This window comes from Haemaphysalis longicornis, unplaced genomic scaffold (assembly GCF_048455015.1).
Source record: "Haemaphysalis longicornis isolate Haplotype H1 unplaced genomic scaffold, Haemaphysalis longicornis Haplotype H1 scaffold_90, whole genome shotgun sequence".
Taxonomy (NCBI): domain Eukaryota; kingdom Metazoa; phylum Arthropoda; class Arachnida; order Ixodida; family Ixodidae; genus Haemaphysalis; species Haemaphysalis longicornis.
In genome coordinates this window covers 872,311-897,977 of record NW_027526461.1, presented here as the reverse complement: position 1 = coordinate 897,977, position 25,667 = coordinate 872,311, and the positions used below count along the sequence as shown (strand labels likewise).

At 46.4% G+C, this 25,667-nt stretch overlaps 1 protein-coding gene, 1 long non-coding RNA gene and 2 other non-coding genes across 4 annotated transcripts in view; 3 read left to right on the top strand and 1 right to left on the bottom strand.

Annotated features, from left to right (window-relative positions):
• The window catches only part of LOC144154757 (tetratricopeptide repeat protein 8-like), a 171,007-nt gene that overhangs the window by 123,795 nt on the left and 21,545 nt on the right, over window positions 1-25,667 (top strand). The window lies entirely within an intron of this gene.
• Window positions 2,712-2,805, top strand: Trnay-gua (transfer RNA tyrosine (anticodon GUA)). Its single transcript has 2 exons — window positions 2,712-2,748; window positions 2,770-2,805. It is a non-coding gene; the product is annotated as a tRNA-Tyr (tRNA).
• Window positions 13,011-13,101, top strand: Trnay-gua (transfer RNA tyrosine (anticodon GUA)). Its single transcript is given in 2 exon segments — window positions 13,011-13,047; window positions 13,066-13,101. It is a non-coding gene; the product is annotated as a tRNA-Tyr (tRNA).
• Window positions 20,684-23,689, bottom strand: LOC144154756 (uncharacterized). Its single transcript, XR_013319448.1, has 3 exons — window positions 23,422-23,689; window positions 22,570-22,745; window positions 20,684-21,395 (listed from the first exon to the last, which is right to left on the bottom strand). It is a non-coding gene; the product is annotated as an uncharacterized LOC144154756 (long non-coding RNA).

Below are 25,667 nucleotides of genomic sequence, written 5' to 3'. Positions count from 1 at the left end.
GAATACACGATCCGCAATTGTGACCTGTTATCGGCCCACATTCGTGGCCGAGTTTGTCTTTTCTGTATTGAAGCAGATGAAGCCTCAACGACCCTAGCACGGTGGGAAAAAGAGGAAACTAAGGTCACATATCAAAGTACCGAATAACAAAAGCGCCTGTTATAACCACAAAAGCGAAGCTGGCCTGTAATGCAAACGCCAAAACGTCATATATTAAAAATGGAAATATTAGTAGAAAAATAATGGCTGAGTGGTCAAGATTCGAAGTCTCAGGAGCAGAGGGGCTTGGAATCAGACCCATAGCCTTCGAAAAGTCAAAATAATTTCATTGTTCAATCCTGACATCCCGATTGCTGTTTGCAATCAATCAATCAATCAATCAATCAATCAATCAATCAATCAATGTGTCTGCTCGGTAGCGCACAGGCGACTGGCACATGGCGATGCCCACATGACGCGCCAGTAGCCAGAAACTGTAGAAGCCGTTCCACCCAACCACAAATTGGTGAGCAAAGAGACACAACTACGCCCTTACCCAAAATCTCAATGATTTTGAACTTGGTGAGGGTACGTATTGGGGATCACTTTGGTATACAGGTAGTGGTTCAGTTACAACGCCGGAGGCTTGGGGAAAGTTAAGCCGTTGGTGGGGAAAGTTAAGTACAGCAATTGGTTGACTGGAACCTTTATGTGGTTCGTACTCTTTGAACGTACACTGAATGAACCACTTCTTGGCTGATTTGGAGACATACGCATTGAAGTCACTGATGACTATCCCTGAGACGTGTTGATTACATTTCACCCTTGTGAAGTGCGTACAAAGTTCTTGGTGTCTTCTTTTAATGGGTTTCAGGATATCTATACTATACTGTGAAAATTACGACTCAGTCACAAGAAAAAAAATCACGCCATATCCACGTAATGAATGATGATAAGTGGGGCGAAGCTCGAGAGGGGGAGATCATCGGTAACCGTAACTCCCTGTGAAAGTTCGCCTATTACATCATTAAGAAAGACGTAAGACTGTGTGCGTACATTGTACAAATCAACTTTTATTTTGTTCTTTTATTTTGTTCTTGTTCGTTTGTTGTTGTTGTTGTAGGGTTCGTGAGGCTGGAAGCAAGCGCTCGTATCGGCAGGCAAACCCCGATGCAGTGAGAGCTCGCGAGGCGGCTGCAAAACGCATCAAGCGAGCTCAGCCCGAAGCTGCCGACGCGCGGTTTAAGCGTGACTTTCTAGACAAGATGCTTCGGCCTCTCTTTCGCGCACAGCGCGATCCTGTCGGCGAGCGCGCGCTGCCACCGCCCTGCGCGCCCTCCGCTCCGCAGCCTTGTCAACAACTACCTCCTCCATCCGGTGACTCATTGCGAAAGAGGAAACGCGTCAACAGCGATTGCCTTTTATAGTGTCAGTCACGTGCGAGTGACGTCATCATGACGTCACTCACACCAGCGCCACCTGCAAGTGAGTCATCGAACTAGGCGGTCACGTAGCGCCACCTGCGAGTGAGTCATCGAACTAGGCGGTCACGTACCACGAGACACAAGGGATGGACAGACCCACGGCTTTAGGAGCTTCGCCCCTAAAACGGCCTTTGTATAGATTGTATTCACTGGCGTGGCACGCATGCGGGCAGCCACCATTTGGCTGCACCGCCAAGCCTCTGTGTTGCTAAGGCGACTCCGCCACACCACGTGTCACTGATTACCCCGGCCTGCATGAGATGGCGGTACTTGTCCGTGCTGGCGCCGGACAAAGAACAGCACACGACGACAGCAAGAGCTGTTTGATGTTCCCTACTCATGGTCTAGCTGGGCCGCTCCCCCGAAATCCTGCGGCCCGCCCTGTGGTCCCTGCTGGCTGCCCACATGAAAACCCTTTGTTCCCCTCCGCCAAGCCCGCCACCGTCGGAATACCGTGGAACACCCGCTTCCTCCGAGGACTGTTAACTCTGGGGTTCGGGCTTCAGCTGCCGAATAAAGTTTGCCTTCTCCAACAAACGCAATATAATACCTCGATGCCAAACACTGTTCCGTGCAGCACCTTAAGATCTACTTACCCAGACACGGTTGAAATTGTCTCACGGCTGGGTAAAGCGGTAAAGAAATACCCAGTGATTTACACCCCAACCCCACCCAGCAAATTTGTTGCCGCGTGACTGGAATTCTCAGGATGAAAAATCCAGAATTGATTCAGCGAAGAAGGCAGGGGGGTCTTCATACGCTGCAAAATGATTTATACCCATAACTAGCACCCTTGCACCCCAGCGAAAAAATCCAAGGAAAACACCCTCACAGGTGTTTTGTCGTTTGTAGCACTCTTACACCCTAGAGAAAACACAAGAATACACCCTTTTAAAGAGTGTTTCATCGTTCATTACAACATCGCAAAGCTTGCATTTCTTTTTTTGATGGGGCGTAAGAGTGTTACTTATAGACAAAAACGGTGTGAATCAGTGTATACAAAATATGCAAATTACAGTTAATAGGAAACACTACTCTAAAAATTGGTTTACACCAATCAATTGGTTTACACCGTAAAGAAGTGGCAAGGATGTAGGAAAACAAGCGCAGGCGAAGTGTGCTTGCCGCGCCTACAACGAGGACTTCGGCTGAACGAGTTTCGCGGAACGTGCGCCGCCTCGCACTCATTTCTAGGTCACCTGCGAGCGGCTCTGGTCCAGGCGAGCCGACCGTTCCAGCAAACTCGTTCCGTCGATAGCTCAGTTGGTAGAGCGGTGGACTGTAGAGGTTTCCCTGTGGTACAGACATCCATAGGTCGCTGGTTCGAATCCGGCTCGACGGACATTCTTTTTTCTTCATTTTTGTCTTATGTTGAGTTCGCGTAAAGCAAAAACCTTCAGAAATGGCACAGGCGTAAATGCAAAAAAATAAGGCATGACGGCTCGCTAAGTGCGGAGTTTTCTGTGACTGCCGGCTGTGTTTACAGATAAGAGAGTCGTCTACCACAAACGCGTAGGCCAGACAAACCAAACATCAAGCTTCACATTCAAGAACACCCTATCCCAGAGGTCTCGCGCATCCGAGTACTTGGGTTACTTATCCAGAATGATAGAAAAAATGGAGAATTCCTAGATCGCATGGAAAGAAACGCGACACAAACCGCCAATTTAATACGCAGAATAACGAACCGTCATAAAGGCTTGAGAGAAAATGAAAAGATCCGCATTCTGCAGGCCTTCGTTCTCACTCGTTTGCTATACTCGCTGCCTTACCTTCACTTAACCAGACATGAATTAGAGCGGGTCGATGTACTCATCAGGCGAACATACAAACTTGCACTTCGCCTTATCCCCGGCACATCCACTGCCCGCTTCGACGGTTTAGGCCTCCATAATACAGTCCGCGAGCTCATAGAGGCCCACCTAATCAGCCAGTATGAAAGACTGGCACGATCAGCCGCAGGGAGACACATACTCCAAGAGCTATCTATTGGACACCACACCAACTATACACACCTCCACCCTATACCAACACACATCCACACAAGGCTAACTATCAAACCTCTGCCACGCAACATGCACCCTGAACATCACATAGCCAGGAGAAAGAAACGGGCACAAGCACTCCATAAATTACACCGGAATAACCCACACACCATCTATGTGGACGCAGCAGAGTACAGACACCACGACGCATATGCGGTTGCTACAACAGACTTCTCCAAAAAACTACTTAACTCGGCGACCATACGAGCCACCCGCCCAGAAGCGGCGGAAGAGGCGGCCATAGCCTTAGCCATCATACAAAATCCAACCCCCCAGACAATCATTTCTGATTCAAAGACTGCAATCCAAAATTTTGCCGCAGGCAGACTATCACGAGTGGCACTCAAAATTCTGGAAAAATTTCGATCGAAATCCCCAGACGAGAAAATATGCCTGACTTGGGCACCCGCGCACTCCGGCCTCGAGGGGAATGAGACGGCCCACGAACTCGCCCGAGGGCTCACGATCCGGGCAGGGCCTAACCTCTATCCCTATCACGGGGCGCGGTCTGCGAGGGATCGCCTGGTCACATTTCATGACATCACAACACACTACCGCCTCTCCCGCCGGATCTACCCACCGGCGGACCAGCAATTGGATAACCACAAAGAGCACATTTGGCGTTTACTACAAACAAATACCTTCCCCAACCCAGCTCGTCTGACACACATACACCCAACTCTCTATCCAACCGCGGCCTGTTGCCTGTGCGGAGATCACGCCACCCTTTCTCACATCATATGGGCATGCCCACAAAATACATTCCCACTTATCACCTCTGAGGAGCACTGGGAGGCCGCGCTCCGCAGCTCCGATCTGGACCTTCAGGTCCAGTTAATCGATAGGGCTGTGGCAGTCGCCGGTGAGTGGTGGATGCCACCGGCTACAAGCGCCACCTGAATGGCATGGATCAAATAAAGTTTTATCTCTCTCTCTCTCTCTGCCGCACGTCTCCGTCGCTACCGAAAGTTACCCCGCAGATGGAAAACAGATAACTGTTGCTTCGACTTCGGATCGCCGAATAACCACGGGATTGCCAAGCATATTTTCGTAGTATTTTCAATGAGTTGGAAAATATAAAAAGGTGCCCATGTATTCGGCTAATCCTCTGCAAATTCGTAAGCATTCTTACGTGGCTTCCCCGTTTTTAACGAACCTGACCATTTCGTGAGGCATCTTGTGTGTTCATTCTTTATTTGTTGTGGAGCTAACCGCGTTAGGGGGCTGGACTGGAAAGATCTCTGCGATTTCGCGGCTTTCTATTCCTCACCGATGGCGCGGGTCGTGCGAGTAAAAGGCACTGCAGGAAAGCCAACTTTGCCCAACGGCTTTCACGAAACGGTGACGATGGTAAGCGAATGAACATTAAAGGAACCCCGCAACCCTTTCGATAAACGCTTTCACTCTTTCCTTCGCGTCTGGAAATACTGCGAAAGCTACAGTTATTGACATCACGGAGCGGCACTGCGTGATTGGCTCGTCGCACCAGATACGCCTTCCTTTTCTGCTTTGTTTTTGTGGCATTTTTTTTTTAAACTTCCCATGGAACAGCCTTCATTGCTGCAACGAACGGAAAACCGGTGGACAGCCGTTACATGGCCTCAGTGACGTAATTCGGGCCGTGGAAGAACTTCAAGACCGGGAATGACAAAAAATCTTTTGACCGAGTTTTCAAGTGATCTAATTAGCATAGTTGGCTGAGGTATTTTGCTACCCCCTATTCTAAGTACTGGGTGTGTTGGGTGACTATGTTCTGTAAGCATTTAACATTTCAGAAAAAGTTGAAAAAAGTGTTGCAGGGTCCCTTTAGGTGCCTGTAGAAAAAAGACGCTTCCGGTGGTGGGAATCGAACCTGGGTCCCTCGCATTGTAAAGCCGGCATCTATCCGATTGCGCCATTTATTATTATTACTTTTTTCGACACGGTTTAAGCAGCTCGGATTTTGGACTTTGACTGTGGCTCAGATTACATAGGAGAGGGCTTTGGGTTTTAACCATCTTTCTCTTAAAAAGGGAGGTTTGATTTTTACAGCGTGATTGGGCCATGAGTCGCTACATTCGACGACTTTTCTCATTTTTAGTTCCCGTCGAGCAGTGTCGGGCATTAATGGGGGACGTTTTGTTTTGTTAGGTCCTTCTGTTTTGTGTTTTATACAAACGATCTACATTAATACTATTGCAACAAATAAATTTCTTAACCTCAGCAGTTATGTGTTTCTGTGCAGAAACACGGCAGTGTGCGGTTACTGCTCTTTAACAATTTTTTTTTTGGGGGGGGGGGGAGGGGGGGGGGAGGGGGGGGGGGAGGGGGGGGGGAATACCACTGGAAACCTCCCAGAAGCTTCGCTCGACAATCTCCGATTGCGGTGTAAGAAATCCTGGTCGATCTCTGCAATACATTGTTCGTTCTCGTAACGGATTTCTGGAGGAATTTTTTTCTGTTCTGTCTCTTACAGCAATATGAATAACGCAATGGGAACGAGAACATACGTCGCGAAAAAAGAAATTCCAACGATAAAATGATATACCGAGCACGGTAAACAAAATTCCACTAACGAAAAGAGGTGCGCTTCCTTGCTACAGCGCATTAACAATTGCCAATCTTTCTGGCATTGTGCTTTGTGGTGAAGCATTGCGGTGTTTCTGGGACATAATTAGGCATTTTTTACCGCTGTTATATTGTTTCCAAGCACAATGCGGCTGCATAATTTGTTGAAATTGTTCAAGTGCGTAACAAATATGGGGGCCTAGAAGCGAGTAGTTTTACACCATTAAACACATTAACTTCGAAAAGTTTACAAAATTGCTAATGTTCAGGATCTTACCGCGATGTGTGGTGGCCCATGTATAACCACAGGTTCGGGTTCGTTTGAAAGGGTGTACACAGAACACTACTTTCTCAAAGTTTAATCCGAGTACTTTTTTGATTTAGGCGAGAAAATAGTTTTTTTTTTTTTTTTTTTTTTGTATTGAGCGGCCACCACGGTCTCAGTCGGCGGGCCGCAAGTCCGCTTCATTGCACCAAGTGTTCTTCAGCAGCGGAGAAATGCGGCGGCCACGCACGTCGAGATAAGACATGTTTCGTTGTGTTCTAATGGTGTTGTCCGCTTCATAAAAATAATTCACAGCTGCAAACAAAGTGAGCCAGTAATAGCGAAGCGAGAAGGACCTTGGAGGATGACGCCACCTGCCAATTAGTGAGGTAGTGAATACCGGACGGTTCAAACAAACTACAGAAGAACTGATGCCGGCACACTTACGGCCCGCCGACTGAGACGGTGGTGGCCGCTCGATTTAAAAACTAAACTAAAAAATACCACGACAGAACTTTCAGAAATAAATGCCTTTTATATGTCTTTTTAAATGAACTTAAGACTGTATTTTTACATGGACCGCCTCGCACGGCGATGGGCGCGTGAACATGAACAGTTTTGCGAATCTTTCAAAGTTAACGTGTTTAATGTTGTAAAACTACTCGCTTTCAGACTCTCATATTTTTTTCGCACTTACCTTCAGCAATTTCAACAAATTATGCACATGCATTGTCCTTGAAAAAAAGCTAACAGCTGTAAAATATATCTAAGTATGGCCCAGAAATGCCGCGTTCCCTCACCGCATTTTGAGACTCGATGGCACCTGTTAACTCTTTCGCTACCGCGCCTATCAAAATCGATCAATTTGATGGACACTTCTGGGAGCGCGTTTTCATAGCGTTCCAGGCGTTGCTCGAACAAGTAAAGCTGTTTGGAGTTAGATCAGAAAATGGCCTTTCAAAATCAGTTTTGTTTTCATTTTTTTGCAACGAAAACGTGATTTTTGACACGCGTTTGAATCCCTTGGGTGTGGAAAAGGGACGTGGTCATCGCGCGTCACTGCTACCAGCGAAGAATGCGTGCCACTCGTAATTACTCTGCACCAGCGTTTGTTTTTTGCAATCAGGGCATGAATGGTGAACCAGCAAACGATTTTCAATCGTCAGGTACGCACTCTGACAGTAATAATCCCAGAAATCGGCTGAAAATGTCAAGCAGTGCCTGATTGCTAAGCTACCTAATGATTTTAGGCAGTTTTATTGCCTTTTCGCACGTTGTTCTAAGTTATGTGGTAGTTCTACTTACCCCAGGACCATTGGCGAACAGTTTACAACAGTTTCGGTTTCGTTTCTGCATCGCGAAATTCATATTTAGCGCTACTACGCAGTTACCCAACTTCAAGGCTACCTGCCATGGCGCCTGGAGCGTCCGCGACTGATCCTCGAACAAAGCACGCCGCTCCTGATTTCCCCCACCCTAACCCGATTTCTGCGATAAGAACTTCAGATGCAAGTCAAAAGATCACACCCAGTCGCCAGATATCTGTTCCGCCGAGGACAGCGCTTCAAACCGGCCTTACACTGCCAGCTGTTCGCCTTCCAGTTTCGTTTCCATGCGAGGGTATATCCGGGTGTCTAATGTTGCTGCTTAGTTGAACTGTCTATTCGGACGGAGTCTCCGATAAATTTTTGTACTGTTTCATTTGAGAACTGTTAGGTGGCGCTGAAATAGAGGAGGCTCGGAAAAGAAACAGAAACTATGCGGCACATAGTGTTAGAATGTGAGGGTATCCATCCAAATCTACATGAAGGGAATATTGGGCTTCCAGAAGCCCTAGGATTTAAGGGTGTCAGAGAGGAAGTTAACTTCAAGGCTGTCGAGGGGACGAAAAGAAGATTAGAATGCTGGTGGACGAAAAGCAGAGAGGGGAATATTGCCTAGGACAGTTACCACCTGTAACAGGGGGAAAAAAGTATTTCGGGCCTAATAAGCTTTAGTGCCTGCCCTAAGCAGCGCTAGTATTAAACCAAGAGTGTTTTATAAAACATGGTTATATTAGTCCTTTTTGGTAAGATGACATGTCATCACCCCCGCTTCAAAGGGGAAACCAATAGCAATCATCATCATCGTCATCATCTCGTTGTGCTGATATTTTTCATCGCGCAACTGCTACTCGGCCAAAGATCGCAGGGCACGATTCTAGCTCATCGTACCTCATTTTTGCGAGCAAGGCTACAATTGCGAGTAAGAAGATGATAATAAAGCTCAGCTTTATGTTTTGAGAGATAACCGACCGTGAACGACAACAAGCATAAGCCACGGCGTTCCGTTTCCAACTTCATGCGTGTTTTTTTCCGCATCGCGTGCTTGTCCCAAATATTGTGCTCGCTTTAAATGCAAATTCAGCCATTGACAAGATGTTCTTACGTTATTTGGGGGCAGATTGGTACCTCTGATAATGACAAACCGCCAGATTTATTCCAGGAAACCACCCGAAATTGCACATTTTGAATTGGAGGTTGGGCTTCACCGCATGACACGAGCACCGTGCATGCTAACATTTTTTTTTATATCTGACAAACTGTTGCGCGCAAGTCGACATTTTTTCTAGGGCGTGTTTTTGAAATGTTTTCCTACAAAATGCATATTCTAATTTTTTTCTACTACCGGTGGTTTGATATACACAACTCCTTTTTTATCATTTTTTCGACAACTTGACAAAAATTTTGATTTTGATATTTTTTTTACAACTATGATATGTAAAAACCTTTAAAAAACTGGTGTTATTGGAAAGGCCGTTAAATAATCTGCATTTTGTGTTCCTGCAATTAGTGCCTAACTAATTTTTTAGCAGGAAAAAAATGTTTTCTTGGACCCCTAAAATTAGTCAATTTTCCGGCGGTAGCGAAAGAGTTTTAATTCGTTGTAGCAAGAAATTAAGCGGAGCTCTTTTTCTGTCAACGGGATTTTTTTTTACCGTGCTGCGTATATTATTTTATTTTTGCGAACTTTTTTCGCATCGTATGCTTTCGTCACAGCCGCGATATTGAAATTGCTGTAAGAGACAGAACATTAAGGGCGAAGCACCTTAGGACCTCGCTTTGTCGGGGGCTTGTCGTCCGTGTACACAGTGTTGCGCATGCCCGAGGAGCATTGGATTGGATTGGATTGAAATGTATATGATTGGATTGGATTGGATTTCGATTGGATTAGATTGGATTGGAATTGTATATACTGTACACACGCGTTGTCACCCATTTACATGTGCGAGTGGGCAATGCCACGGGTGATTTACGGTAAGAACGATCCCCAGTGCTTCGGCCACTCATCATGATTCACTTCGAAGAGATGCTTGAATTTTTTTCTCAATAAAGCGGTTACGACAACGAGTAATGCAGAGGAGGAATCCACAAGGATTTTGTAAAGTGTATTCGGAGGAGGTCGAGCGCAGTGTATGGAACGTTCAGTGCGGAATCGCCCTTTCCGGCTTTTTATTTTGTTGTAGTAGTAAGAGTTTGTAATTGACTGTGTAATCCAGCATACCCTATCCGATAAACACATAAAATGAGGCAGAGAGAAAAAAGTCAAAATATTTGAAAAAAAATAAAAATGATCTAATGAAATCACTAATGTAGATCCAATCGAGCTCACTGAAGCGACAAACTAATTAAAAATAACAGAAAAAAATGTCTAAGAAATTAACAAAAATATCAGCGCCCTTCCACTTAGTGAAGAAGAATAAGCAGTGAAGCTCGGGGCATTACAATGAGTGAACGAGAAAAAAACATGTTTGTTTGTTATTTGCAATGGAGAATGCTTTAAAGTGGCTATTTGGGCTCGTTAGTTGAACATGACAGGGGGACGACAGCGAAGCTTACACACGGACACAAGTTAGGAGATGTGTACCAGTTCTCCTCCCTTGTGTCCGTGTGTAAGCTGCGCGCTGTCGTCCCCTAATCATGAGAATGCTTCTTAGCTAATTAGCCGAATGTAAATTATAAGGACTAGGGTTTTGTTCCAGCGGACAAACATGGGGCTGTCCGTTTCCCTTGAACAGAGCAGGCATCTTACTACCTGTGTCACACACCAACCCGAATAGCTCGACCACGGAGGACAACGGTCATGTCGCATCGGGACAACACTCCATACTACTGTGATATGGGTCCCTGAACACGCAGGCGTAAAGGGGAATGAGAAGTCCCACGCCTTAGCCCGAGCTGCTCTCGATGATCCGGGTGCCCCGATACCCTGGCCTCGCTTCTATGACCCAAAAGAGCACCGCCGAGAAATGCATCAGACTCGTAGAAAGTACTTACGGGACCTCAGAGGTCAGAGAACCAGCCTCCCCTACCCAAGAAAATTCGACAACCCTGACGCTGCCCTCATTCGACGAGCACAAACCGGCACGCTACCAACACAACACCCCAGGGGAAGAAAACAATTGGAGGTCCAATTGGACCTGTCGAAAACACGATTGGGCCAAATAGAACCATTTGCATTTTCAAATGGTTCCATTTGAACCAATTGTGTTTTCGGCAGGTCCAAATGGTCCTCCAATTGTTTTCTTCGCCTGGGACATACAACACTACATAGACGGGCTTCCAGGCACACCAAAATGCTCCCATTGCGACCAATACCCCAATGATGAACACACCCTCTGAACATGCCCAAACATACAAAGCACCCTGAGATCTCCCTGCAACCAATTCCTGCCACAAAGCGCCCTACTTGCTGGGAGGCATGGGTCACACCCCCTAAGGAGCTTGAGGAGCTACTATATTGGACCATACTTGTGAACCACAATTAAAACACGCCAGGACAGGACAGCCAGAACTATAGCCTGGACTATAGTCCCTATAACCCAACCAAGAAGCCGAGCAGTCCTTTAGACACAGGTTTCAAAATAAAGTCTCTCTCTCTCTCTCTCTCTCTCTCTCTCTCTCTCTCTCTCTCTCTCTCTCTCTCTCTCTCTCTCTCTCTCTCTCTCTCTCTCTCTCTCTCTCCTTTCGTAGACGGCCATATGCTTCACTGCTCAACATACAATGTGGGGAAGCCAGCTTACAAAGACCAAGCTTACACCGTTATATTTAAGGTCGGCTTCATCTCTATACGCAAATGCATTGCTGGGAAGACGTTATTTTCAGGGGCAATATAAGACACCTTACATCAAAATATGGAGGCCCTAAGACTTGGGGCTCCTTATTTTAAATGAATTTTTTCGTCCGCTGAAGACAAGCCCGCAAGTTTTCGTTCCACACGGGCGCGAGCACAGGGGTGATAAAACGTGCAGTTTCTCTGCAAAAACAAGTTCCTTCAACACCACTAACGAAATGCAAGGTTAATGTCGCTGAGAAGAGCCGTCAGTTTGTGGCCGCAGTAATTGACAATTTTCACATTTTTTGCGCAATTTTTCCTCGCGTTCACGGCGCCACTTTAGGCCGAATAACGATATTATTTCCCGCGCTACTTCGGTCAGGACAGGTGTGGTACCTTTTAGGCAAAGATGTTGAACACAGGATGCCGCGTCGTATCGCGGCGTTCTATTCCTCCGAAATAAGTTGAGGTGGCGCTACCACTGCAATAGTGGCCAGGTATATTTTTCGAGAGGTGTTATACACCGTCGATACAGAAATAAATACAAATACGGCCTACGCCAAATCTATATCTCATTTTAGTCTTGTTATGGTATTTTCGTTCTTACATTTTAGTATATCGACGGGGTGTTTAAATAGCACGGGCGAGAAAATGAAAGAAATGCACCGGTCGGAAAATTTATGGGGGTGTTCTGACACCGAAACACCGCCCCCTCCCCCCTTTCTACGCCGCTGCTGCGTGTTACAACCAACTGTACATCAGAGTGAGCCGGCCTAGTTGTAATTGACTCATCGCGAGAATCGCGCTACACAAATGGTTACAAAGAAAAGAAATACAGATACAAGCGTTTGTCTACGTGTTTATTTTCTTTGATCCACTTTGTGTAGCGCTAGTTTGACAGTGAACAAATGTACTGCAGGTACCAATACATACGTTGCGCACAATAAACACAGCCAATGTAAATTTTGTGCTTCATACCGGCTGCTTGTGAATTATCGGAGACGAAAATTCAGAGCTTTTAAGGACCAGCGAAGCGGTATTGGTGGATATCTGTATTGAGTTATAATGAATGGGGACTTACTGTGTTACTCAAATAAAAAAACATTACGTTCTTTGAATTAGTTATAAATTATTTCTCGTATAATTTGCTTCGGTACAGTTTCAACAATTACAACAAGAGCTACATCCGTTATCCGTAACCATATGCTCCCTCCATAGACGGCCATGCAATGACACCAGACAGGCATTGTGTAACGTTAACAACTTTACTATGAACTAACTAGTTGTGACAAATGAATTTAACCCGCAGTAATGGTACAGATCACCACAGCGGTTATTTCACCATAATTTTGTCCACAATACGTACATTAAATTGAGAGTTACAGTCTTGTTCTCGCTCCGTGAACGCAAGAGCCAGGCGCTTCATAGTGCAGTCAATTCACGTAGCAGTGCACGTAACGGGACACTTGGAAAGCGGCTGAAAGAGGTTGGAGGCGGGGAGGGACGGTGCGCACCTTCTCGCGTGCGTTTATGGGTCACTTTCTACTATTCCAGGCCGCGGCGTGCGGGCAAGCCGGCTGGCCCCTCGAATTCGTTCCGTCGATAGCTCAGTTGGTAGAGCGGTGGACTGTAGCGGTTCAACAATGCGGATATCCATAGGTCGCTGGTTCGAATCCGGCTCGACGGAGTTTTTTTTTTTTTTTGCGAGCTCGTTTTTTTTGTTTTTTTTTTGTTAACACGATAGCGTTATTAGGCTCGTTTCTCAATTTTACCGTGGCCTGCCAGCCGTCCGCTATCAGCCGTACTTCCGGGGACGCTTGATAGGCACCATCAAGCATCACCGGAAGTACGTCATCGGTGCTAACATAAAACTACAACTGATGTAGCCAGACATGCAGGCCGGCCGTGAGTAAAGAACAGCGGCAGACTGTGAGAAGGATAATGATACTACAGCAGATGCAAAAAATGGATACGCGATTTCAGGCGGAACCGCACCTGTGCAGTGGTGTTCTTTCTACGCGCCACATGTATTCTCATCTCCGGCAGACACGGATGCCAGCCGTGCTCACAACTTGCGCCAACACCGAAGCACCTCCGATGACGGAAAATGAGGCCGGCGCCAACATTGTCTCTTACATAAAAACAGGACCAGAAGAATACCTCGAGGGTCTCAAAAATCAAGGGAAGCCTGGATTATATACAGAAACAAGCTAAAATGTGTCCTAGTAAGAAATAAAACGGAGTGTATGGCGTATAACGTACTACACAACTTTTAAAATCTCTTTTCGAAGTTTTTGCGGCCTTGTCACCTGTGCAAGCCCTGTCTGGGAAACTACGAATGGCTCCACGCGGCCAATTAAAAAACACCCCATAAAATAGGTCAGCATGTGATCCGAGAGAACAGCAATGTAAGAATGCTTGGCCCGGACCCTACAGAGAAGTCGCAGAGCCGATATCACAATTACTAAAATACCAGAAATGTTTGATGATTCGGACCACATTAAAAACACCTGTACAGGTGAAAAACAAGAATAAAACAAAGGAAAAAACTTATGCAGGCACTGATCATTAGACAGATATCGTACAGCCTACGTACCTAGAACCTACCCGCACTGATGAAGGCAGCATATGACAACGATTAAAAACCGACACCTACCATGAATATTTATGAAAACCGAAAACACGGTTCGAGATGTCTTTTTTGGTTTTTATAAACAATCATGGTCGGTGTCAGTTTTTATTTGTTGTCATGCGCTTTCCCGACCAGACGGGCCTCCGTCTAACGCTTGATTTCAAGGCTGCATAACAGAACTGAAGATAGGGAAGCCTTCGACCTCCAAATTTAGCGATCATTGCAGTGGTCTTTAATTTGTGTCATATATTTACTTTTGCAGAAATCAGAGAGTTCCTCTCCTAGCTTAAAAGGAACGTCTGAGGAAAAGCAATATTACGACCTGTCATCATATCCCAGACGAAAAAAACAATTGGGGGCCAATTGGACCTGCCGAATACACAATTGGGCCAAATGGTGCATTTTCAAATGGTTTCATTTGAACCAATTGTGTTTTTGGCAGGTCCAAATGGTCCTCCAATTGCTTTTTTCGCCTGGGATGGAATACAGGCTCAACTTTAGGGAAAAACATCTGGACGCCATGATGGCTATGTCGCCGATCCAGCACCAACGTAAAAAGCCCTCCCCCTACCGAAAAACATAGATACAAACTTACGCAAGGACAGGCGACGTCAAATCAAGGAAAAGCGACATAAAGCCGGTATCAAATTCCTTATCTTGTCTTGAGCACGATAAGAAGTGTTTGTACCGTAAGAGGGATCAGCGAGCAAAGAAAAAAAAAGATAATTATAACAGGACAACAAACCTGCAAATAAAGTCAAATCATATTCATTCAACGTCGTCCGCTGAGATGTCAGGAACACGGACAAAAAGCCTTCGTAGGATTGGCTTGACTGGGTCTGTCCATTCTCCGTAAACTGACAATCCTATAAGGTCAAGTAAATTAAAGTTGACTAAGTAGCAGCTGGGACAGCGTTACATTATTATACAAGGGTAATAATCGAAGAACCGCCAACATGCACGTTATAAAACGCATCGAGCAGACATTCTTTGGGCTAGTATGTGGCAAACATTTATTTCCATTCAAAATGGTATCTTCAGAGTTTTACGCAACGAGTGCAAAAGGAATACTTGCAACATATAAACCATCTAACACGCAAACAATTAAATGTGTTAGAATACAGCTATAAATTATTAGCCCTAAGTTACAAGACATTTGGAGAAATTCCTGTGTTTCGGAAGTGGCTGACTCACGGCTAACAAAGTTCACATCTTCATTGGCGCCCTCAGTTACTACGTCAACACAAAAGCTTTCCAACACATGTCAATAAAGCAATGAGCTTCACATTTTTCCTACTTAAAGGAGTACTGACACGAAATTTCAAAGCTGTGATAACTATGTAAAACGCTTCCTTTTTATCAGGAGATATCTCCCAGCAAGTTTCAACAGCAACCGTTCAGCGAAACATATTTAAAATCCATTTTAATCTTCGCCCGCACGAGAAAGCCCAGAGCGGGCCGACATGACATCATCTGCTACGTGCCCCAAACTGCCGACGTCGGGGCTCCCGTGACGAAGCCGACGCGCTGGCCGTGGTTGGCGCGCGCTGCTCGGGCGTGTGTACACGTCATGGTTTTGGGACTGACGTCATGCTGCCCGGGCCTGTGGGTACGGCGAAGACCTCGGCCGGTCTGGGCGCGCGCGTGCGCTCGCTCGCGCGGGCTTCCAGAGAGGCAGCGATGCGGCAAGAATGGTGACGTCATGTGATACATCCTGTTATGGCGGTCGCTCGGCGTTTTTCAGTCGAAACCGAAACTGGCACGAATAAACGACGCCGTAAATGAATGTTTACGCTGCGCTCGACCGTCTAATCTGTCATTCTATGATTAGTGGGCTGGTAGGCACGCATAGCAGCGAAAAAAACGTAACACGAAAATTTTGTGTCAGTACTCCTTTAACACTGGATGGCGTGAGCAATAAAGCGAAAATAGGTAACCAAATGCGAGTATTACGGACAGCTTTGCAAGTTGAAAAATGTTCCCCGGGTAATTATAGTGAAAACAGCGCCTTACCCAAGTAAATGTTTTATGGGGAAAATGAAGTATAGTATAAGTGTATAGGTTAATTTTTTATGTGCTATGCTCAGAGGAAAATAGAACAAAAAATCACAGCACTGCATCACATCACCACACTGCAGCAATCACCAATCACCAAAATCACCACACTGCATGCAATCACAGCCACAGCTCTTGGCTTACGTACAGCTAAATCATTACAACGGTTCTTGTCCGAAGACAGTACCTTGTGCGATCAGTTGTGTAGTTGTAGCTACAAAGCGGGCAAGAACGAACCCGTACGAGCCCGAATTCATTCGCTGTGTTCATATATGTGAGTATTGGCGCGGGCATATGAGCTGGCGTTGAGGTTTTTGACCAATCACGTGACATGGTCACGTGACATCTGTGCGTGAATAAGGTCTGAAACATCATCTGTGTATGGCCTGTGAATACGGCGAATATGGTCTGTATATTACTAATGCCGCCGAAATCTACAAGCCACGATGAATTACACTTCTGCCACCGAGTGTTTTAACTAGGTCACAAAACTCGATTGCACGACCCGCAATTGTACCTTGTTATCGGCCTACACTGGTGGCCGATTGTGTTTTTCTGCATTTAAGCAATGCAACCCCGACGGCCCCAGCAGGATGGGAAAACAAAGAAAAGAAGAGTCGCACGTCAAAGTACCTAAGAACAAAGTGCGCTAGCTGTTAAAGGAGTACTGACACGAAATTTCTCGCTTTCAGTTTTTATGCTGTAAAGAATACCTATTGGCCTAGTAATTACGAAAATCGAACCGAAAGCCGTCAGCCGCCAACACAGAATTAATTATAGCACGTTTATTGCAACCAATTTCAAATTTGGTCGCCGCGCGGGAAAATGGCCGTTCGAAGGCCAGCCTGCAAGCGGGAAGCCTTACGTCACGGTCTCACCCGCGACGTCAGGGACGTTTTTCTTTCCTCCATGCGTTCGCCGCATCGTCTGCTACGATTGCACATGGTCCGCGACTCGCCCGCGCAGTCGACATGTCGTCTGAATCTTCAGACTCGGATGAGCCACTGCCACCCGACAGACAGAACAACCTTATTTGGCCAGGTGATTAGGCCGGCGATGTCTTTGCCGTCGTCCGTTTTTTAAGTGCGAATGCACTTTATAAGCGACCCCAAACCATCCACCGCCGGCGTCGGCGGCGGCGTCGGCGTCGGCGTCCGCAGTGCTCCTCTATAAAGAAACAGCATCCGGCGCCAGGTTTCGATCCGCGGACTTTGCGGCCGCAGCGCGACGCTCTACCGACCAAGCCACGGACGCTTTTTTTTTTTCTTTATTGCCTGTCTTCGGTATACACAATAAGAACAAAAAAAAAGAATTACAAAGCGCGAAAAGATATGAGCACGTCACTTGCTAGTGCGCGCTTGTTAAAAAGGCCGAAGCCATGCCACACTTTCAAACACATTTAACCAGTCAGGTGGAGATGGTTGGGCTTTATACACTTCTAAGATCTCCCGCACACTCTGGCAGAACAACTCTCTGCTCGGTTTCACATCTACATCATTATGACGAACTGCCATTCGAGCTTTCCATATACTATGCAGGGCCAGCAACATCAAAAGATCATACGGGACGCCGCCGTAGTTTTCAACGGCCAAGAACCTGATTCCATGGCTATCCAACGGGAAATCCTTTTTTAGTGTTCTTGATATCAGCGTTAGTGACGCGCCTTATATCTTTAACGCATTCAAACTACGTCGTCAGCGGCGTGCGTTGGCGACTCAGCGGAGTTATAGCGGCTTGATAACTGCGTGGTGTACACGTGATACTACAAACCCGATGGAAGAGATGGAAGAGAAGGCGGCGAGGCGGTGGGCTGCGGGGGCCGAGTGCAAGCGCCGCAAGCGGGCCGACAACCGTGCATTCGCACTTTCACATTCTCCCCCTCGGGGAAATGCGGGGGAATTTTTTAATATCACTGCGGCTCGAACCGGCGCAGACCGTGATAGCAACAGCTTGTCGCCACTCTTCTAATCAATCTGATCACGAAAAAGAAGCTCTACATGCGAGAAACTAGATGTTAGTGTGTTGAAAATTGTGCTAGGAGTTGTTATCAGCGCTGAAATTAAAAGTGGCGTTCAGATATTTGCTTCAATAGTAAGCCTACGCTGACCGGCAGCGGGGGTTCGGCACTCCGACCCAGCACTGTCGGCACCACGGTGCGGCGAGCGGCCGAAAGATGGCGCCACCTGCGCGCTAGAATCAAAACAGGCCGCGGCAGATGTCTTGGTCACCGATCGCAGAAACGGAAATTATTGCCAAAATAAAGCTTCGTATGCGAAAAAGGGGATGATAGTGTGGTGAAAAGTTGTGTAAGGGATGGTCATTCGCAGTTGTACAGATACCAGCGATCAAATAGTCGCCACGATACTAACCCCCGAATTCATAGATGTATCTTCTTCCCAACTTAAACCGAGCTTAACTTGCCGCCGTCTAACTTCCCTCAATTCATAGACCCAACCCGCTCTTCGATCGCACTTGAACCGTACTTCGACTGATCTTGGTCGGCCGAAATTCAAGTCTGCTTCGTAGCTACCTTGAAGGCTTGAAGTCAACTTCGTCGCTTCGTTATTCCAACATGGCGCCTCGGCAGCGGTAACGGCGCGACGTTGCGCGATGGATCGCCGGCTTCGAGGCAGTCTGTCGTGCCACTGATGTTGTGTTTGGTGACGCGTATACGACGAAAAGCCGAACTTGAAGGCAACTTCGTCGCTTCGTTATTCCAACATGGCGGCTCGGCACCGGTAGCGGCAGCGGCAGCGGCGCGACGTTGCGCGATGGATCGCCGGCTTCGGGGCAGTGTGTCGTGCCACTGATGTTGTGTTTGGTGACGCGTATACGACGAAAAGCCGAAAATACCGCTGCAATCGTTGAGCGGCCACCAAAGCCGATGTACGATGATCGCCGGGGACTGCCACTGCCTACACTGCAGCAGCTGATGCTGACCCTCCGTTTTCGCCAGTTTTTACGGCGCCGGCTCCTTTCAAGCAGCTACGGGAGACTGGTGAAACCTACTGTGTGCCACACCGTAAAGAGGGTGACGGAGCTGATCGGAAAAAAGCCACTGTTTGAGCGGCTGGTGCACTTCCCGGTCGCGTCGAGGTAGTGCTGCAAATAGTATTATTGCCATTCACGGCCCTCTGATGACTGATATCAGCCAACTTGCTTTTGCGCTTCGGTATCCCTTGAACTTGTCACCGAGTATACCTTGTCGCATCCCTCCCGAAAGTGGCTTCACGTGGTTAGTTTGAACATTTCCTGGTGTTGTTTTTTCTCTTTGTTGCAACATTGTGTGATTGTTAACAGTGTTTTTGGTCTACACAGTAAATCCAGCGAAAAGGGAATGTTGTGCAGGTTATAGTGCGCAAGTTTCTCCTTGAGAGGGACCATGTATACAGCATACATCTTTGTTTTGCATTAAAGGACTGGCCTTCAGTTACACCCAGTTCTTCTGGCCCCAAAAGTGGTCTCACATGCACAAAGAGTTATTGAAGCTCCAATTTTTTTTACTCTACAGTGTAATCAGTAAGGTCATTTGTGAGGTAACCAAACAGCGTAGTTGGCGTGTTAACTGCATGCTAGCATTCAGGCAGCACAATCCAATGGAACCTAGGGCCCAATACAATTACACAGTCATGTTTATTGAAAATGGCTTTTGTCGACCGTGTACTACAGCACTAGTCCGGTCCCAGTGACGACACGGGCAGTGCGAGTTGCTGTCTATAGTCTCCACTCCGTCATCTGGGGACGCCAACCCACACTTACCAGTTACGACGTGCTCGCTGAGATAAACGGGTGGTAATTTCTTGAACAATTATAACGAATAGCCTGATGTTACACACAGTTACGTGGAGACCGCACTGAAGTGCTACTTTTTAAGCAAGCTGAAAAGAAATTGTGGGGAATGCTTCGGTGTCACTCTTTTTTTTCTTTTGCCGCCTGAATAGCTGTCACGTAAAGACTGGGGAATGCTTCGTCTTCGGGCTAGAACAGCAGTGATTGTTCTTGGCTTGCTGAACTAAAGAGGCCACCCACATTTACTTGATTTTAATCGGCTTAAATAAATGTTTTTGCAACAACCGGGTTGGCTGGCCGCAAACTCCATCACTGATATCGTGTGATTTTCACATGTTCCTCAAACCGTTATTTTCTTGTGAATTGCATTATCCTGCTGTAGCCTTCTTGTGGGGTTTGTTAGCTTGATGCATGATAAAAGTGGATATTGATGACTGAACTTGGGCAGCGACTCCTACGTAGATTCGATACTGTGAGCTGGGGAGGCACATATTCACAAAACGCTGATGTTGCTCAAGCAGCAAACATCACTGCAACGCACGTACATGAACATCCACGTTTCAATTCGAATCAAGCAAGTAGTTCCCTGTCCGCTAAGTATTTCTGTATTTTATTCTAAATTGCTCGCCATTCTTGTTGCCCTTAGTGCAAAAAAGCTGCCACTAGAGTGTGCAAAGAAAAATACCAGACCAGTAACAAAATGCCTGTACGAAGGCATTTGGTTTTGTTCAAGTACTCCTAAAAGCTCTAATAGCCACATTTGTCAAATAAAGGCAGCACACTGAAATCACAGAGCTTACACATACTTTTATTATTTCTGTTGCAAAGCCTTGGCCATAAAAATTAAAAAAACACTGGCAAAACAAGAGATCCAAACCTTTCAAAGACAAACACGTTTTGGTTTGCCTATGGACAACAAAACTCTAGAAAATCCAAAATGTCGTTTGTTTTTGTTTTTAAAAGTTCTTCGGCTGGTGTCCAACACAGTCCAACAAGAAACACCACTCCAGAAAGGACAAGGCCCTGACAACATCCTCCTGCTCACAATACGATAAAATTTTCTCTCCCTTCATCCCGACTACACGGGCTCCTGTCGAATTCTCACTCCAAAGACTGGGCGAGCAAAGTTTTCTCATGCTTAATTTTATACTCAGGAGCTCTAACTCAAGCTCTTTTTGCTGGTTTATCAGCTGGTCCTCTAGCTGTATTTTCTCAGGTGCACCTCCTTATCAGCAGAAGGTGCAGGTTGTGCTTCTCCTGCAGGAGCTCCACCCTCGTGTTATCGTCAGCCCAGAGCTTTCACTCGAGAGCCATATGACCGTTTGGATGCCCTGCGGCCTCCGTAGCGGGCGCTGCTGCATTACTGCCGCTGCAACTGCCGGCTGCGGAAGCTGTAGCTGCCGCCACCAGACTTGGCTCCCAAAGAGACTCTCGTGGTAGACTGTCGTCTTGCGCTGTCACAGCCCATGTTTCCCCTGGAGATGAGTCTGGCTTGGATGAGTCATCTGAAATGAACAAGCAAACTATATATGTTGAATGTGAAATCTTATGCGATATGTGAGTGCACGGATGGGTAGGTTGAGGTGATCTTCCTTTCAAGGCAAAGGTGATGCCACTGCCTATTCCACGATACACAAATTGGCTGCCTTACTCTTTACACAGCCATTTGAGTATGTACGGGGAATTAAAGGGGCCATGTGAGTTACCACTCCGTTTTTTCAGCACATGGCCTAGAGCTTAGAGCGTGCCATGTGACAGGTAAATGTGATGGCATGCAAGTAAAAAAGGTGCGCACTGTAGCTGCGGAGAACTATGTTTGTGGGGTAGCCGCGGCGTGACGTGTCGCCAGCCTGCTTGTCCAAGTAATTCGCACCAAAAGACAAAAAAATTAAAGTAAAGCAGTCTTTGGGTTTTCAACACTGCGTCCTTGTGTGTGTGCAACGTCTATTAGAGAGCAGTATGCCACACGTGAGGCTGGTGTGCAGGACACGTCACTCCATCGTTACACCGAAGTGCAACTGAGGTGATTACGAGACGCACCATAGTGGATAGCTAAGAATTTAGACCACCTGGGGGTCCTCAAAGGGGCCATTAAGACAAAATACACCTTTCTTCTATGTTTATGTATTCACTTGTAACTTCTACTGTTTACCCAACACTTGCTACTGCTATAAAAAGCATGTGCACTAAATGTAAATGCAGAGATCTTGTTCTGCAAGCTTTGTACTTTGCATCGGATTTTGTCGGCCTCAGCGAATTGCAGCGAGCTGCCAATAATACGTCGTCAGTTCAGTGCGGAAAAGTAGCTAGGGTATTGCAAACCCATTATCTGTTTTCCTCATTATTTCATTTATTTGAGTCAAGTCTGTGTTAAAATTTGTGCAGTGTTATTCTAACGAGGCAATCTTTCCAGTCAACCAAACTTTAATTTTGTCTTCACGGCCCCTTTAACATGAGCTGACCTTTCATTTTTCAGCCTCAACCAGAAAACAGGCTGCAGCAGCCTGCATTAAACCTGCATGCTAAAAAATGCGGATGGCCACTGCTTTTTCTTTCTTCTGTGGCAAAATAGATTCACACGTGATTAGGCCTCTGTTTAGAAACCAAAGCTAATTAATTCAACCACGAGCCCTCACTGCACTGCAGCTCAGAGATGTTGGACAGTTTTTTTTTACCGACCTGTGGCATAAACACGGTGTCCCTGGTGCTGTCCACCATTGCCTGCACCAACTGTAGGACCAGTCGACTCTGCATAGGCAGCAGGTGGCGTGTTCCGAACAAGTAATTCTTGTTTTCAGGCCGTATGCCAACCATCTCCATGGTCGGCGACATGGGTCGAGGTAGTGGTCCTCCCCCTAGAAAGCAATGCGTAACACACCGTCAGTAAAAAAAAAAAAAAGGCTGGAGTGAATGTGAGCACTGAAATGGCTCTAACAGCAGCATTCCAGTGAAAATAGTCACACGCACACACACATATACCTGTGCTTCTGTGATCACGTTTTGACTTCTCTTTCAAACTATAGTAGACAGTAGTTGAAATGTGAAAATGAAAGCTTCACTTTAAGGCTGCTGTGCTATAGCTAGGGCAGGCCTCCACGTACTGCAGTATGCTGGGGTTTCACAGTACTGCCGATAAGCTCTCAGTACCTGGATGTGGACAGATTATTTGTCAGGGTTCAGAAGCTGAATCTGGCTGGCACACATTTCCTTTGTGTACATGATGCGCGGTACACTACAGGTTCGGTTACTAAATTTTGTATATCCTTGTTGAGGGGAGGTTTTTTATTTTGAAAGGCTTGAGATTCAAAATTCGGCTACGTTGAAACGGATTATTATTATATCCAAGAACGAAACAGGGATGACATAACATCCGCGGCCCTTACGAACCGGCAAAGTTCTTTTAACACAGGAAAAAAATCACAGCAGGACGCGTGAAAGAAGCAGCTTTCGAACGTAAGGCGCGACGGCAGTAACATCTATCGGTAGCGCAATGCTAGGGTCTTTCAACGAAATTGCGAACGTGTTACTTACCGGCCTTCAATTCCTCTCGCTTTCCGCGGAACCATTCCTCGTTCCACTTCTGCTTCATGTTGTTCCAGCATTGTTCAGTCCTGCCGCGTCGCGTTTTGTGACACCAAAGACGGAGTTAAAACTTCCGTAGCAACATCTCGCCACTGGGAAGCTTTCGCTGCAACGGAAGATACGTCGTCCTTGCGCTATAATTTGCTTCGCCGCGTCTTTAAAACCAACACAAGAAGAGTCTTTTCACCTTCTGTGAACCTTGGTGCAACTTTTCTGCGCATTTTTCGGATCCTTTTGCTGCGCACGCACAAAAATACGAAGAAACAAACATGAAACCAACGAAACGCTGTCGAGAACGCCGATGCGGCTACGAGAGCTTCGCCGCTGCGACATTCCACAATAAAACACAATAAAAACAACGTACTCTACTCTCGCTACCAGACCACTGCTCGGTGGTGATCTCTGCGCCCTCAAGCGTATTTTTTTTTTTTTTTTGTCTTTCCTGGCATGGCGGCTTTTTGTCGCGTATGTGCGGTCGTCGCTTTTCAGCAGCGGCGGGTTAACCAACGGATCGCCAGCGATGCGACATGGTGAGTACATACGACCAGTTTGTTACGATTCAATGCTTTTAATACCTCTACGCTTCCTTCTTTGCTGTCCCGCCCCGAGACTGTTGTCGCGAGGTTTCACACTCGATCCGCGAGGACAAATTAAACGGACGAACATTGTAAATTTACCGCAGCATCTAGTGACTGTTAGAATCCGTTGACATTAGCTGTTAATAGTGGCAGTCTTTGGTGTTTCGCGGACAAGCTGGTTGCCCAACCTGAATGCTAACGAATGAAAACGCAGCACACATTAGGTAGGGAGGGAGCCAGCGACGCGGATGCGACAACTGGCTGCCTTGGCATTTAATTACAGCAAAATGTTTGCACCAAGAAAATTGATGAGCTATAGCGATCGCCATTCATCACGTTAAAACCACATTCTCGCAATCTGTGTTCCTTAACTGAAAGGTACAAACGTTGCTTTGTACATTGTTCGCGACCCTGTTTCGTCTCACTTTCTCTCGCAGCTTTTTTCAGTCTCTCGCAGGGCATATTGTCGCGGCATTAGTTTAGTATGCACTCGTACGGCTAAAGTCAAGCCTAGGGATTGTCACGCGATGAAAGACTTCGCAACCCCTTTGGCTCTTACTCGGAAATAATGTTGGGGCGTTGCTATACCCAGCACACAACAAAACAGAGTACAGTGCATGTGCCACACACTTGTCTGTAACAGCGAGCCTCTGAAAACGGCGGAAACAATCTTTTAAAAAAACTGTGAGGCCAAAAGTGGTCGGTAAGATTTAAGAACGCCATGCCATAGTAGTTTTCTTTATATTCTTTTCGGGCGAGGAAGGATGAGGCTAGAAGTAGGACAGTTGTGTTATAGATAAGTGTGTTGCTCTCTGTACATACTATATCACCGGTGGTTAAGGAGCTAGGGATAAAGGAGTGACAAAGAGGGAAAGGAAAACTGTTCAAGTTGGCTATCATTTTTGACAAGTGACTTTAAGGTACCCTCAACATTTTTGAAAGTACAAGGGCAGTCTCACCAAAACTGATTTAATGTGACGGGTTGGCCTAGTTGATATTCCATTGCTCGAACAGTGGAGGGCAATAAAATGGACAGGGGCTGTGAAAGGACAACACAAGTGCGCTACTACAACTGCAGTTTATTATACAGACACTCTTTTTAAAAACAAGCTAAGGACAAATAAAACTGTGCAGAAAGAAAAAGAACAAATAAAGGGGTAATCACGTGTGATTAATTCTGCACGCTCAGACACCCGTCAACCCATGCGCCATCTACAAAATTGAATTTCAATTCAATTTCTCTGCCTGATGGTGCAAGTGATACACACCGATACACCTGTCTTATGCAGTCTTGAGTATTTGCTGCTTCTACTTTTTATTTTTTAATTGTTGAAGTTTGCTAATCGGCATAAAAACTACCTCCCTACTGTGCCGATCGCTCGATCGACTGCAGCGGGTGGAGCTGAGATTGGGTAAACCATTCAGGCATCATGGGACCCACTGCAGTGGCTATGGTGTTGTGCTGCTGAGCCCAAGGACGCGAGTTCGATTCCCGGCCATGGCGGCTGCATTTCGGATGGAGGCGGAAAGCAAAAATGCCCGTACGGTCGAGATTCGGTGCACGCTAAAGATCCCCAGGTGGTCAAAACTAATCCCGAGCCCTCCACTACAGTGTGC